The 17,201-nt window shown below is 49.8% G+C and overlaps 1 long non-coding RNA gene and 1 other non-coding gene across 2 annotated transcripts in view; one reads left to right on the top strand and one right to left on the bottom strand.

Annotated features, from left to right (window-relative positions):
- The window catches only part of LOC139746753 (uncharacterized), a 279,420-nt gene that overhangs the window by 198,808 nt on the left and 63,411 nt on the right, over positions 1-17,201 (bottom strand). The gene's annotated exons all lie outside the window — the stretch shown is intronic.
- Positions 16,744-16,816, top strand: TRNAR-UCU (transfer RNA arginine (anticodon UCU)). Its single transcript has one exon. It is a non-coding gene; the product is annotated as a tRNA-Arg (tRNA).

Raw genomic sequence — 17,201 nt, 5'->3', positions numbered from 1 at the left:
TCGAACTGACTGGGTTCAGGTGTCGTGCGTGGTGACGGTGACAGGACTCACCCTGCTGCTTCAAAAGTGGGTGTTTAAATATGCAACCTGAAGCAGGATGGATTCGAAACCTTAAAGGGTTAGTGTCAAAGGGTTAGTGTCTCACTCTTCGTTGAGGGCGGTTGGGGGGTGGATTATTCCCCCCTCAGGCCAATCACTATATATACTGACGTTCGTCAATTAGTTTTTTATACATTGATCATCGAATTAATGAAGGGTGTCACTGTCCCTCGATGAGCACTCTTGATTTATAGAGCGAAGCAGCTTCACACTGCCCTATGCATCCCACACCATTCTCCCCCCACAACATCCCACCCATCTTTGAGACCCACAAGACCCACTACCCACACTCTCTTAACCCTCCACACTATCAATCATCAAGAGACTGGGGTGATGCGCACATCACCTGACACCTACAGCACCACTGGTGCTCAAACACACACACACACACGTCACCCCTCCAGTCATAACATCATACGGACACAACCCGCTGCTGGAACCACGTAGACCACACCACCTTTGGCATCACTATCATCACCAACTCTCCTCCTGGCTTCAGTGCCCTTCAGGACATCACCAACAACCTTCAGGAGTGGACGACGGCGCCAACGAAGTCACCTTCAACCACACCAAGACTGGAATGGTGCATATCAACCCAGGCGCTGACACTTTCCTGGCCCCTGACATCCTCCGGGATTGTTGGAGACTTCAAACCTCTTGGTGTCCCACCAGGCGATGGCTTAAACTCGAAAAGTCATATGTCATTACGATTCACCAAGTCTTCCTCATACCATCTGTACCTCCTCCGCCGACTGAAATTCCCACGCATCCCCATCAGTTACGTACTTAGGAATGTCTATAGCATCTTCATTCCACCTGAGCTTACCTACGCCTCCCCGCCAGCCTGGTCCTCCACAGTAATAGCCACGCAGGGGGACCAGCTAGAAAGAGTTAAGAAGAGGGCCTGCAGGATCACCCTGGGACCTTTCCTACACCATCTACCAAGAGGCCCTCGACTCCCAGAACTGTCTACCATCTCCGACCAACACACCGGCAGCTCATACGGAAGTTTGGCTGACAGTCCTTCCCCCCACGTCACAGAGACCCCCTCCCTTCCCTTCGTCCGTCCATCATGGACCGCCGTTCGCCACCTCGTACAAGGCAGATACAAGAACAGTCCCTATACCTACCATTGTGAACCTCACAACCAATCCATGAACAAAGTGCATAGCTATGTAAGTGAACACCTCAGTTCTCTGTTTATCAGGCAATGTGTGGTATGTCAACTACTATATTCCTGTAACTATTCTATTAATGTTCAGACTCATCACGTATAAACCATATCATTTGCTCCGTAAACACTCCTGTAATCTGCCAACCTGGCCATCTAAATGTACCTACTCAATCTTATGCCAAGTGAAAGTGTGGACATGTCCAGCTCACCCTAATCTTCATCTCTCGTATGATTAGTTAACTAGGAACGACCAAGACCTCCCAGTTCTGCCGTAATATCTGCAAAACCTTAGCTATGTGTTTGTAGCCAAATGGCTGCTTGCATAAAATAAATCGCTATCTATTCATTTATCTATTGTTTATTCAACATGCACACGTGTGACCACACAGGGTGACAACAGGGGAGAGCCTCACACCAGCATATTGCATGTGAGGTATGATGTATGCCACACACACACATACCCACACAAACGTCAAACGCCGCGACAGTTATAATCATACACCGTAAATACCTCGGCCATTTAATCAACTTTAAATGGCGAATTCAATCGTTCACGCAGTTGATACGTCCGCCAAATTAACCATAACGGCCGCCAAATTAACCATAACAGACGCCAAATTAACCATACTCTACTTAACCACTGAAGAATAGGCTTAGTCAGGCATTTTTCTCCCTACCAAACGTGCCTCTTATGTTGTAACCTGACAACCATTTGTGTAGCTCCTCTCCAAGACTGCGCTACACTCAGCAGCAGGGGATGGGATGGGATGGACTTCTTTGAAGCGAGTTGTTCGTTGGGTGGACTTCGTTGTCAACTTTACAGCCTCGGCAAAAGGACGTCTTTTCACTCGCGTTGTAACCACAAACACTTGGAATTTGGTTACACCAACCGATATATATATATATATATATATATATATATATATATATATATATATATATATATATATATATATATACCTGAGGATAAGGGAGAAAGAATACTTCCCACGTATTCCCTGCGTGTCGTAGAAGGCGACTAAAAGGGAGGGAGCGGGGGGCTGGAAATCCTCCCCTACCGCTTTTTTTTTTTTTTCTAATTTTCCAAAATAAGGAACAGAGAAGGGGGCCAAGTGAGGATATTCCCTCTGAGGCTCAGTCCTCTGTTCTTCATGCTACTTCGCTAACGCGGGAAATAGCAAATATGTATAGGGAAAAAAAAAAAAAAAAAAAAAAATTATATATATATATATATATATATATATATATATATATATATATATATATATATATATGAATAGGAAGTTAATTTACACAGTTGAAAGGCACGTCTAGTGTGTATAATTCATGACTGGAATTCCATTACTGCGTATAATTAGGTGATGGGGGAAAACCACAAAATAATTTCCAAATATCCGAAATATATTTCGGATATTTGGACGCCTCGTTCAGCACATTGGGTAGATAGACCAACACGGTTGATCTTCACGTGTCCAGCTACAGTGACTACGGATCATGACGGGGTATATATGGCGTCACTGAGCCAGGCTGTGACTTGTCCCTATCTTGACCAAAAGCGGGGTATGTCTCGAGGACCCCGAGGACCATCACTGTCTCTGGAAACACCATTTATTTTTCTCTCCCTCAAGCCCGTGGGAGGAGGTGGGTCGGTGGGTTTGGAGGGCTCGTCATCCTTATCATCATAAGGTATACTAATTCATTCAGGCACACAATGTCATCTGATTCTCTGTCGTCATTCAGTTCAATGAGGCAACAACTATCGGGCAGCCGTGTCTGATTTAAGCTCACGAATTTCAAAACACTGGCCTGGTGGCAAGTTCATAAAAATATGTTCGCCTAGAAGAAAAAAGAAAGAAAAAAAATATAGACCCGATTTTAAACATGCAAGTTCTGATGATCTTCTGCATTGCTTTGGACAAGCGAACCTGGGGTGAGGCGGTCAATGAAAACGACACAAACGTGTCTTGGAAAAGCTTCAGTAAAAGCAATAAAAGGTATGAAAGTAAACAAAACGGCAAACCCTGACAAGCTCTATCCCAAGGCAATGAAAAAAGGCGAAAGATAAGAGAGTTGTTAAGCCTTTGACTCTGCCCTCTCCACTTAAGTCACTTGCCACGGAAAAAAGTTCCAAATGAATGGAAGTTTCCAAATGTAACACCGATATCTAAAAAAATGGAAAAAAAAACGTAATTAGTGATTGGCCGGAAATCATCGTCCAATCAGCTTAACGTCTGTAGTTTGGGAAACGTATGGAAACCATCATTCGAGATAGAACTGTAAGCCATTTCGAGGACCACCACTTCAGGAACGACCCTCAGCGCGTTGTTCGAAGACATCGATCACACATTTAACAAATACGCTTGATCTCTTTTTACGTCGTCAACATTACATGACGAAAGTTAAAGCACGTAATGTCATTTACCTCGATGTTTCAACGAGCATTCGATGAGGTTCCGCACCGAAGGTTACTGCCGAAAAAAAATTAGTCATATGGTTCTTGATGGGGTTGGTACTCCAGTGGTGAGGAAAGCGGATGACTCTCCGTAAACAAGAGTTGCGATCAACGGTCGAGCCTTAAGAGCGGTTAGACGTAACAAATGGAGTGCCGCAAGGATCAGTCTTGGGACCGGTTCTCTTTCTCGTGCATATCAATGATACTGACGATGGGCTGTGTAGCAAGATATCGATTTTCACTGATGATACAAAGCTGGGAAATACACCTACCAATGAACTTGAATGTCTGCAGCTTCAAACTCTCATAGACAAAATGATAGACTGGGGTCATAGGTGGCAAATGGATTTCAATATCGATGAGTGGAAAGTCCTACATATCGGTGGCAAAAATAAAGAGGCAAGCTACAGTATAAATTCTGCTGAAGCGCAAAACGCAAATGGGGAAAAAGATTTGGCCGTAATAATCTCTGGTGACCTACAATCAAGTAAGCAATGCACAGAAGCAGTGAAGAGTGCGAAAAAATTCTTCGAATTTATGTCCAGGGAAATTATCCACACTCTTTCCAATTCATTAGCTGATCCCAGGTCGTCTTCAGTTTTGGTCAGCCTATCTAAAAGAAAAGAAAAAAGTAAGACAATCGAGAGAGTGCAGGGCCGAGTTAACAAGACGATTCCCAGGCTGACACACAAGTCTTGCGAAACCAGCAGGTTCAACGACTTGAATCTAAGGGCTAAAAGGCGATCTATCACATGTATTCGAAATCATCAAAGGCTTTGATAATCTTGATCAATCCAGTTACTTAAGACTTGAATCGTCTTTCACTCGTAGTAATGGATACAAACTCGTGGGCAACATCCTTTTTTTTTTTCCACCTCGCATGAGGTGAAGTACTTTCCCTTCAAAAGACGTTTAAGAATAGACCAGATCAATATTTCTAAATTTACGACATAACATTATTTGTGCCTCCTTCAGTCACACTGACGACTTGCAGGTCACACTGTCTATGAATCTTCTATATCCCTTCTCACATTTACCACACTAATCTGGGAGCTTCTGATATCTACCACTGTCACAAATAGCCTCGAATGAACCCAGTGGTCTGCTGCGGTTTGAAGTCCTGGTCACAAGGCAGCACCATTCTACCAGGAGAGGTACATCAATCTACATGGGGGGCACATCATTTCAGCAAGGGAGGGAGGGGGGGGGGGTTTAGGGGGTACTTTACATTCTGACTGAAGGGACTTCATTCGACCAGGAGGCACAGCATTCTACCTGGGGGCACATCATCAGATCTAAGCTATGGAGTACATCATTCTAACAGGAGGGAAATCACTCCATCCGGAGGCACGTCATTCTCACAAGGGCGCATCTTTCTAGCGATGACAAAACACCCTGCCAAGAGGCACATACATTCCAGCGCACGTGTAACACTGTTCTTCGCAAACGAGCCCGATTGTTTCGTAAATTCCCGCTGAAAAGAAAAAATAAAAACATTTTAATGATAACATGGGTGAAGAGCCTCTGGCTTAGGGTAGGTGAAGCACTGACCGTATTAAGAGGGTACACTACATCGAGATCAGCGGGTGACAAGGGGGTCCTACAGCGGGCCCAGGAAGGGAGGTCCTCCTCGTTCTCATCGCGGAGGAGCAGCGTCAATGGCAGTGACATATCACAAAGCAAAGGAAAGACAGGACATACATATAACAAGAGTGTCATGATCCCTTTGGGTACAAAGCTACAAACATGATAACGGGGAGTGACTCTATATCAACAGACTCGAGATACAACGGACAGAAGGAAACTTTGGCCTGGTGACGACACGGCAGACGTTCAAAGGGCAATCAGAAAAGTGCGAAGGTGACAAGATCGAAAACGATGGGATTTCCCTCAGTTCAGTGGACAGACAGACGAATGGCATCTATGCCAGTTTGGGCCGAGAGCACACAGCTGGCGATATGTGGGTGGCGAGCACAGAACAGTCGCTGTGTACAATTGCAATTGATGGGCGACATGAGGACCTGTGTGTGTGTGTGTGTGCGATAAAGGACTCAAACTGGCTCCTCATCCCACCGGCAAGACAGAAGGGTGGTGGGGACATCATCGCTCGATGGTGGGGGGATTTAAGAAAGCCGGTTCCGGAGGAAAGGGGTGACGGAGGTTCACGCTCAATCTAGGACGTCCGAGACCGGATCCGGATGCCGATAACGCGACCGTCTTTCGTAAACAACTCCCCATCCGGCCACGCTCCCAAGGGCCCAGCCAATACTTCCATTGATAACAGCAATATCCCAGGCGGTGTTGTGTCTGTAACACTCCTGAGAAGACTGACTCGTTCATGTGATAATTCCCGGAACATTCGAACTGTAGCATCGGATATGAGATCCAGTTCATCATGGGTCGATTAGATTCATTTTTTTTTCCCTCCCGTTCCTCTTCTAAACGTCTTGATGCGTGTATTCATCTGTTCCGCCATGCACATGGTTTCTTGGTGGTACTCCTCGTCCCTCGTGGATGGCAAGTGAAACCTTTTGAGTGAGACGGTACGAATCATCGAGCACGGCGATCTGGACCTCGAGCACGACGGTACGAACCTTAAGAGGCGACGGGGCGAACCTAAGAGCACAACGGTGCGACTCTCGCGTGTGACGGACGGTACGACCCTTGATTACGACGGTACGAACCTTGAGGTATGATGGCCTGGCCAGCCACTGAGTTGGCCACTGAAGTTTTGAACAAAAGTCGCACGCCATCATACCTGGCAAGGGTCGCGCCGTCGTGCTCAGGTGATCGTACCGTCATGCTCAGGGGTTGCACCGTCGTGCTCAGGTGTCGCACAATCGTGCTCAGGGGGTCGTACCTTTGTGCTCAGTGGTCGTACCTTCGTGGCCAGTGGTCGTACCTTCGAGCTCAGGGGGTTGTACCGTCGTGGCCAGGGGTCGCACCGTCGTGTTCAGGGGGTCGTACCGCCATGGCTAGGGGTCGAACCGTCCTGGCCAGGGGTCGCGCCGTCGTGCTCAGGTGATTGTACCGTCATGCTCAGGTGTTGTACCGTCGTGCTCAGGTGTTGTACCGTCGTGCTCAGGGTTCGTACCGTCGTGGCCAGGGGTCGCACTGTCGTGCTCAGGGGTTCGTACCGTCGTGGCCAGGGGTCATACCGTCGTGGCCAGGGGGTCGTACCGTCATGGCCAGGGGGTCGTACCGTCGTGGCCAGGAGGGGGTCGCACTGTCGTGCTTCAGTCAAAAAAAGCTGGACCGTGATTCACAGGCACTGATTGGTGGAGGGGCGGAGCTGCACGTGGGTCCTCCAAGTGCGGCAGCAGTCCCAGCTGCACGCACGGTGGTGAGCTGCAGGACGATGCCTCCTCCTCCTCCTCCTCCTCTCCCCTCCTGCTGCACAATGGGCAGAAACGACGACGTACATTCCTGCAGCCTGGAGGACGACCTTATCCGCCCTGTCTGTATACGCTGACCTGGAGGACGACCTTGGCGTTCCTACTGGACGCTGACCTGAAGGACGCCTACTACTGCTGCACGCTGACCCGGAGGACGTCAGCTCCTGCTGCACGCTGACCTGGAGGACGTCAGCTCCTGCTGCACGCTGACCTGGAGGACGTCAGCTCCTGCTGCACGCTGACCTGGAGGACGCCTACTTCTGCTGCACGCTGACCTGGAGGACGTCAGCTCCTGCTGCACGCTGAAACCTGGAGGACGTCAGCTCCTGCTGCACGCTGAAACCTGGAGGATGACGCGCGACAGCATCAAGTCAGTGGAGTGTGTGTGTGTGTGTGTGTGTGTGTGTGTGTGTGACCCTTGACCTCATCGTTCCTGACATTCCACCCAGCGCGTGTCAGACCCACTGCCGCTGCTGACGTCAACACACACGAACAGAGGAGCTCCTGTCGGCTCGTGCAGGTGCCAGGGTTGTGGTGGTGATGGTGGTGAGGTTGTGGTGGTGATAGGGTTGTAGTGGTGAGGTTGTGCAGGTACCAGGGTTGTGGTGGTGAGGTTGTGGTGGTGATGGTGGTGAGGTTGTGCAGGTGCCAGGGTTGTGGTGGTGAGGTTGTGGTGGTGATCGGGTTGTGGTGGTGATGGTGGTGTTGATGGTGTCAGGGTTTGTGGTGGCCATGGTGGTAGGGTTTGTGGTGGTGATGGTGTCAGGGCTGTGGTGGTAATGGTTGTCAGGGTTGTGGCGTTGGTATCAGGGAAGTGGTGGTGATGGTTGTCAGGGTTGTGGCCTTGGTATCAGGGTAGTGGTGTTGATGGTGTCAGGGTTTGTGGTGGCCATGGTGGTAGGGTTTGTGGTAGTGATGGTGTCAGGGCTGTGGTGGTGATCGTTGTCAGGGTTGTGGCGTTGGTATCAGGGCTGTGGTGGTGGTGGTTGTCAGGGTTGTGGCGTTGGTATCAGGGAAGTGGTGGTGATGGTGTCAGGGTTTGTGGTGGCCATGGTGGTAGGGTTTGTGGTGGTGATGGTGTCAGGGCTGTGGTGACGGAGCCAGGGCAGCTGGCTGTGGTGGCGGAGACAGGGCAGCTGGCTGTGGTGACGGAGCCAGGGCAGCTGGCTGTGGTGACGGAGCCAGGGCAGCTGGCTGTGGTGACGGAGCCAGGCCAGCTGGCTGTGGTGACGGAGCCAGGCCAGCTGGCTGTGGTGACGGAGCCAGGGCAGCTGGCTGTGGTGACGGCGACAGTGTAGTGAGGGAGGTGGCAGGGTGGAGCCACGGCTCAGGACACTTCCTCACCGCCGCTATCACACCATCGATAGCAACCCCGAGGCAACGTGCCTCACGACCACTGTTGTAACCAATACCTGCAGAACCCCTTGCAGTCTCCTCCAGTACCTGCAGAACCCTCTGCAGTCTCCTCCAGTACCTGCAGAACCCCCTGCAGTCTCCTCCAGTACCTGAAGAACCCCCAGCAGTCTCCTCCAGTACCTATAGAACCCCCAGCAGTCTCCTCCAGTACCTATAGAACCCCCAGCAGTCTCCTCCAGTACCTGCAGAACCCCCTGCAGTCTCCTCCAGTACCTGCAGAACCCCCTGCAGTCTCCTCCAGTACCTATAGAACCCCCAGCAGTCTCCTCCAGTACCTGCAGAACCCCCTGCAGTCTCCTCCAGTACCTGAAGAACCCCCAGCAGTCTCCTCCAGTACCTATAGAACCCCCAGCAGTCTCCTCCAGTACCTGCAGAACCCCCTGCAGTCTCCTCCAGTACCTGCAGAACCCCCTGCAGTCTCCTCCAGCGCCTTCAGAACCCTCTGCAGTCTCCTCCAGAGCCCCCTGCAGTCTCCTCCAGTACCTGCAGAATCTCCTACAGTCTCCTCCAGCAAGTGCAGAACCCCCAGCAGTCTCCTCCAGTACCTGCAGAACCCCCTGCAGTCTCCTCCAGTACCTGCAGAACCCCCTACAGTCTCCTCCCTAGTCTGTGGGGTCCTTTGTCACGTCCCACAGCACTGACTAACCCACATTCCCCGTCAACACTTGATGGTCGGTAATCATCACCAAAATCTTGCATCTGCCACCCGTGAGAACATTCGCGTCTTGTATTCACTTGTCTTCCATCTGCAGTCTATATGGACACAAGGACCTGCGTCGTCTAGATGACGCATATCTATCTATCTCTGTTCATCTTCAACTCCCTTCTCGGCCCAACTGGCCCAGCACAATATTTTCCAGGTTCTTAATCGCAAATCAGTTAAATCTTAGAAACTCAGCTCTTGATTTCCAATGTCTTGACCCGAAGCGATCAGAATCAAAAAAACTAAAAAAGTAAAAAAAAATATATATTCTAGAGCAACATTTTCACTGTTTCAATATATATAAAAACAAATTCTTAAGATATTTTGAGGTCAAAATATTCGTTCTATGACATAAAAAAAAACAATGAAAATTGAGAGAAATTTATACAATACAGACACTGGGGCTACTATGAGGGGAGTGAGCGTCAGGCAATAATATTAAGTTATTTATATTCACTATGGGGCTGTTCCTCTGGCGCTGTATAGAGGTTAGGATGGGCTCCAATGCAGCTGTGGCGCCCAACTGCAACCCAAGGAACGAGGGATCCCCACGTGGGAGGAGGCGACGGTGGCGGGAATTTAACAGTAGCTTCATCCTTAACAAGATAGTTTTAGGTGCATGTGACGCCGAAGGCGATCTGTGAGGGATGATGTGTTCAGCGAAAAGGAACATTGTCTGGTTGTCTTGAGATGCCTTAGTGGATTTCCTGATCCTCTTTGGCGAAGGAAAACAATATGAATACCAGAAAGCGCTATAACCACAAAGGGCAATAAAAAGTGGTGTAAAAAAATCGCGTTAAAGTAGCATTTCTTACAGAAAATCCTCCCCAGATCCATTGTACTAGATCAGGCCCCTTTGACGGGAGGTGTAAGAGTAGGGACTGAGGGATAATGATAAGCCAACGTCCCCTTTCTCTTCAGCACCTTTTCCAGCAGACCCTTGTCTGAGTGGTGGAGAGGAGGACCAGGCTCGGGGAGGCACAGAGGAGTCTGAGAAGCACGAAAGTTAAGTGGTGTGCACGTTCACGGGTCCAGGCGCTGGGAGTCTCATTGTCTAGAGTCTACGGAGAACGAGGAGACTATGAGCGAGCTTGAGGAATTCTACGATGGCCAATGACGGTGTCCCTACCAGTTTCGTTTACAGTCCAGAGGGACATCGAGAACCTCTGTAGGGCTGGACGGCGTGCGGGGCTACGGCGGCGGCTGGAAGCCTGGTTGGGGACCCACTGGAGGTTGGGACGTGGTTGGAAGTGAGGCGGATGTGAATAACTACAGTCCGGGTCTGGTTGACGGCAGGTCAGGTCTGGCGAACGGTTGGTTCTTCAGGGTATTCTTGGAGCTCCAGTACGTAGCAGCCACCGCGAAAGCCGCCGTTCGACGCCAAACATCATCCGTGGTAGAGTCGTGGGCGTGACTTCCCTCAGGCAGGTGGCCTCCAAGTCCCTTTCAGGTCACGAGGGAGGGACCGACGGTCCTACCATCTCTGGGGTGAGTGAGGGACTTGGAAGGCGGAGGTGGCGCCTCCCTCGGAAACGTACTGCTCGCCACCTCATCACGACGCTCGCTGGGGAGGTGTCGGAGCTACTCGACTTACACACACCTACCGCGACCTCTCTCTGCCCCTCCCTCTTCCTCCCTATGTAGGACCACAGCTCCTGCGAACTAGCCACCTCCTACCAGAGCCTCCCAACAACCACCTCCCACCCGGGCCTCTTGCGCTGTCCTCAGAGCTCTTCATGTCCCCTTCCCCTCCCCCAGACAGTCTCAAATCTGAGAGGAAACTCGACTGACGGGACGAGAGAGAACAGGTAAGGAAGACGAGGTGTGTGAGTGAGTGTGAGGGAGAGAGGGAGGGAGGGAGGAGGCTCTGGGTGGGTTGGTTGGTTGGGTTGGTATAGTGTACCCGGTGGGTCCAGCACCACTCAGCCCCGGGCACTTTCCCCGCCTTGTCCAATACACAGGACGTTTCTTCTCCCATGACGACGGCAGGTTGTGGGCTGGACGGCCTCCTGGGGATAGAATCCAGGGCCCGCTGCGCCGGTCTCCTGAACTGCTAAGTCATCAGCCTCGTCCACACTTTACGGTGGGACGAGGCAGACACGGTTCGTGGTGACCACAGTACTGGTAGTGATGGTCAGTGGTGACCACAGTACTGGTAGTGATGGTTAGTGGTGACCACAGTAATGGTAGTGATGGTTAGTGGTGACCACAGTACTGGTAGTGATGGTCAGTGGTGACCACAGTACTGGTAGTGATGGTTAGTGGTGACCACAGTACTGGTAGTGATGGTCAGTGGTGACCACAGTACTGGTAGTGATGGTTAGTAGTGACCACAGTACTGGTAGTGATGGTTAGTAGTGACCACAGTACTGGTAGTGATGGTTAGTGGTGATCAGAATGGTGGTGGTGGTGATGGTCAGTGGTGACCAGGGTGGTGGTGATGATGGCTAGTGGTAACCGGGGTAATGGTGAAGGTTAGTGGTAATCAGTGCAATGGTCGTGATGGTTAGTGGTGGCCGGGGTAGTGGTGGTGGTGGTTTTGACGGTTAGTGGTGACGTAAGGCGAGAGTAGTGACGGGTAGTGGTGACCAGGGTGGTGAGCTCAGAGAGCAGAGGAGCAGGACAACCTCCAGCCCCACCACGTCAAGTAATTCCAAGGACGGAGGACGTACGTACGTACCATCATTATCATATCACCAAGGCCCGGCCGGATGGCTCCCTCCCTCCCTGCACGCTAGGCCAGGGAAGCGACCCAGGCAGTGCGCGCGCGTGTGTGTGTGTGTGTGTGTGTGGTGTGTGTGTGTTCCCCTCATCTACACTGACGCCAAGGATATGTGTCGTATGTAATGCATCATGTGCACCACGAGTGAGCTAATCGTCTGGAGGCCGATGTGTGTGTGTGTGTGTCCAAGTACACACGTGTGTTCACACATGCTCTTCTACACACACACACACACACACACACACACACACACACACACACACACACACACACACGCAAGGTGATAAGGGCAGCACCCAGACGACACAGCAAGTGCAGCAATTGAGATCATTTGTACCGCAACCGCCACAGCAGCACCCGGCACAGCAGCAAATGGCTCGGGAGCAGCAACAGCAACAGCTGCCACTCCACCGGCAAACAACAACAGCTGCTGCAGAAGTAGCAGCAGCGGTGGCTGCAGCAGGCGACGGCGGAAGCCACAGGGCGAGCGCCATACAGTCGCATGACTGAAACGGGCAACGCCAACCAGTGGCACGTATTCCACACACACACACACACACACACACACATACTTGAGAAACGGCAAGTGATACCGACAGGTCCAGCTACTACAGACCACAGCGACAACGGAGGAGGAGGAGGAGGAGGAGGCGCGGCAGTGGACACACACACACACACACACACTTCCTCCCATTCAGTCGTTCCTCGCTGTTGCTAAACAAGCAGACGTCATACATATCTACCCCTCCTCCCCTCACCTTCACTTCCCCGCCCACAAAGCCTACATTCCCAGCCCCACGAACACTGCCTGCCCTGGCTGGGACCTCCTCAGCTCAAGAGGGCGGGAGGGGAAGAAAACCTGTGAAAACGAAGCGGAGACACTGGGAGACTAAACCTATAAGAGCATATTTGATCCACAAGGTTACTGCGGGAGCATACTTGATCCAATAAGGTCGAGGGAGGTATACTTGATCCACTATGCCACTGAGAGCATATTTGATCCACAAGGTTACTGTGAGAGCATACCTGATCCAATAAGGTAGAGAGAGGTATACTTGATCCACTAAACCTATGAGAGCATATCTGATCCACAAGGTTACTGTGAGAGCATACTCGATCCAATAAGGTGGAGAGAGGTATACTTGATTCACTATGCTACTGAGAGCATATCTGATCCACAAGGTTACTGTGAGAGCATACTCGATCCAATAAGGTGGAGAGAGGTATGCTTGATCCACTGTGCCACTGAGAGCATATCTGATCCACAAGGTTACTGTGAGAGCATACTTGATCCAATACGGTAGAGAGAGGTATACTTGATCCACTATGCTACTGAGAGCATATCTGATCCACAAGGTTACTGTGAGAGCATACTCGATCCAATAAGGAAGAGAGAGGTATACTTGATTCACTATGCTACTGAGAGCATATCTGATCCACAAGGTTACTGTGAGAGCATACTCGATCCAATAAGGAAGAGAGAGGTATACTTGATTCACTATGCTACTGAAAGCATATCTGATCCTCTGAGCTACTGAGAGCATATTTAATCCAATATGCTAGAGAGCATATTTGATCCTCTGAGCTACTGAGAGCATATTTGATCAACTGAGCTACTGAGAGCACATTTGATCAACTGAGCTACTGAGAGCATATCTGATCCTCTGAGCTACTAAGAGCATATTTGATCCTCTGAGCTACTGAGAGCATATTTGATCCTCTGAGCTACTGAGAGCATATTTGATCCTCTGAGCTACTGAGAGCATATCTGATCCTCTGAGCTACTAAGAGCATATTTGATCCTCTGAGCTACTGAGAGCATATCTGATCCTCTGAGCTACTGAGAGCATATCTGATCCTCTGAGCTACTGAGAGCATATTTGATCAACTGAGCTACTGAGAGCATATTTGATCCTCTGAGCTACTGAGAGCATATCTGATCCTCTGAGCTACTGAGAGCATATTTGATCCTCTGAGCTACTAAGAGAGCATATTCCATCCTTACTTGGGCAAGTTCTGGACGAAATCCATTGAGGAACGTGATGGGTATAATTTATCATTTTTATGGCATATACATTTAAACTAAAGCTAAAGCCGAGTTCATTGACGCTACAGGAGAAATTGTGGGAAACGTGGTCAGTCCGATGAGCACTTAAACTTCCTGAGCAGGACGCGGTGCTACTACCCCTGAGAACTACGAAACTATGTGGACGAAGGTACGACTCCTCGAGCATACGACACTATCTATGTGGACGTAGGTACGACCCCTCGAGCATACGACACTATCTATGTGGACGAAGGTACGACCCCTCGAGCATAAGACACTATGTGGACGAAGGTACGATCCCTCGAGCACTACGACACTATCTATGTGGACGTAGGTACGACCGATCGAGCACTACGACACTATCTATGTGGACGTAGGTACGACCCCTTGAGCATGACACTCTATGTGTTCGAAGGAACGACACCTTGAGCATACAATACTATCTATGTGGACGAAGGTACGACCCTTTGAGCATTCGACACCATCTATGTGGACGAAGCTACGACCCCTTGAGCATATGACACTATGTGGACGTAGGTACGACCCTTTGAGTACGACAAAAATATCATTGTGGACGTAGGTACGACCCTTTGAGCACGACGACACTTTTGTGGTCGCAATCACGACCCCTTGAGCACGATACTACACTGAGAACGACAATACGACCCTTAAGCACGATGATACTACCCAATGAGCACGACCTTGCTTCCCTTTGAGCACGTACGTACGACCCTTGTGCACGACGATACTACACCCCAGAGGACGTACGTACGACCCACTGAGGACGACAAATACCATTTTCGTCCATCTATCTCCCACACCCTCAGGTAGTCTTTCCGGAACACTGTATAGGAAATGTTCCTTCACCCACGTCACATATACAGCTGAGCCAAGGAAAGGAATACATATATATACACGAGTGTCGTGTGTGTGTGTGTGTGTGTGTGTGTGTGTGTGTGTGTGTGTGTGTGTGTGTGTGTGTGTGTGTTTTAGTGAACTCAGCTGACCTTTAAGTTCCCCGAAGACGTTCTGGCGCACACCCATATCTTTCTGACCTTTCCCCCACTTGAATATATTATACCCAGATAAAACTAGACTTTTTCCTCTCCCCCCAACACCCTGACTCTGGCCTACTGACTCCAGGGTAGAGAGGCTCGTGAGGTAATAATGTTCCTACACCGTCCGGTGGCCGTACACTTAAATGGTAATGGCTTGGTGACATTCATGGACAAACTCCTTCGACGGGGTGATTATAATCCTTGACTACAACGATTACGTAACCCTTGAGCACAACGGTACGTGGTCCTTGAGCACAACGTTATGTAATCCTTGAGCACAACGGTAAGTAATCCTTGAGCACAACGGTAAGTAATCCTTGAGCACAACGGTACGTAACCCCTGAGCACAACGGTACGTGGTCCTTGAGCACAACGTTATGTAATCCTTGAGCACAACGGTACGCAATCCTTGAGCACAAGGGTAAGTAATCCTTGAGCACAAGGGCACACAACCCTTGAGCATAACGGTACGTAACCCTTGACCACAACAGTACGTAACCCTTGAGCACTGCCTTTACGGCCCTTTTTTGATGTCACTACTATCTGACCTCACCCTTGTGAGTCAGGTCAAAGACCAGACCTCCATACCCCAAGGGCACGTACCGTGAGGCTCAAGGACATGTACCGTCGTAATCAAGGGGTCATGCGGACGTGCTGACGGGGTTGAATACAACTGTCCTGAACACCGGGCTCGTCTCTTACCCACAGGATGTGGCCGCAGACACACACACATGTTCTACTTGTTGCATCTGCGAAGGACCTAAGCATAACTCCGCTCCGGACAGGTCTAAGTACCGAACACTTTCCTCTAGGAGTCTTGGAGTATAGGGATGGTAATTCAACATAATGCTATACTCTGTTCTTTGATATATATATATATATATATATATATATATATATATATATATATATATATGCTGAGCGAGCAGTATTAAGGATGAAAAACGAAAATATTGAATATTCAGAAGTTAATTCGCAAGAGAAATGAGAATCTCGGGTACAATACGGTGAAGCGCCTGTACTAAAACATCATCAAAAGTTAACCCGTTTGGTGGGCGCGGCAGCAGCACACGACACTGAACGGCGCGCGGCAGCGTCGTCGGTCCGCGTGGGCCACGGGGAAGCCTGGCGCGGGCGGGAGCGAGCGAGCGGGCGGCAAGCTGATGCAATACCTCGGGGCTCGCCCTATTACCCTCCCTCCCTCACCACAACCTTAACCTTCCTTCCCAATGCTTCCCTTAACGAACGATTTCATCTCCGTAACATTTTCACCCCGAAGAGATTCGTGAACTGAAACCACTTCAGAAAAAAAAGAAATACGTAAAAAAAAGACAGACTGCAATATGATTCGTGACCTTTCCTTAACAGCTGCAAACAGTTGCCCTGGCGAGCGGTGGGCTTCGATCTAAGTAACGCACACGAGAAGAGAGGCTTCACTTATATTGTCATTATGGAGCGAACTTACCAAACTTAGAACACACGACTCGTATAATCCATACTTTAAATCACATGAAACATACTCATGTATGTACGTACGTCGATTAAGTATATATATATATATATATATATATATATATATATATATATATATATATATACATTCACAAGGGTTTTAGAATGAAGAAAATACCGCGAAACTGGTCGAACTTAAGCGAGGCACTCTCGCCTCTAAAATATGTCCCCATGGCGCAGTGGATAGCGCGCTGGACTTCTAATCCAGAGGCCGCGGGTTCGAATCCCGCTGGGGATGAACGTTTGGTCGGGCGAGAGAGTTCGCGGTTGCACTTGTTGCTCGCCTACCCTTCTACCGTCGTGTCGGCTCTATTACTCTCCGAAGTTCATGGTTTGTCAATAAATCGTGCTCCAAACGTGCCGTTTTTTGTTTCCCCCCGGGAGTCCGCTTCTGTACCGGCGCCCAGTTTAAACCGAACCCGGGCCGGGCCAGCCAAGGACTGAATAGTCACAGCCACCTCCCACCAAAAAAAAAGGGGGGGGGGGGGACGGCGTTGAGCAACATGGTCCTTGTTATGGGGGGAGAGTCTGTCCGCTTGCGTTGCTTGTCCCATCTGTAAGACAGTGGTCATGATCGTCTGAAGGTGATTCGACCAGACGAGTCTCCTGAAACTGGTACTATC

Source organism: Panulirus ornatus, chromosome 66 (genome assembly GCF_036320965.1).
Source record: "Panulirus ornatus isolate Po-2019 chromosome 66, ASM3632096v1, whole genome shotgun sequence".
Taxonomy (NCBI): Eukaryota; Metazoa; Arthropoda; class Malacostraca; order Decapoda; family Palinuridae; genus Panulirus; species Panulirus ornatus.
This window is presented reverse-complemented; position numbering and strand designations above follow the sequence as displayed.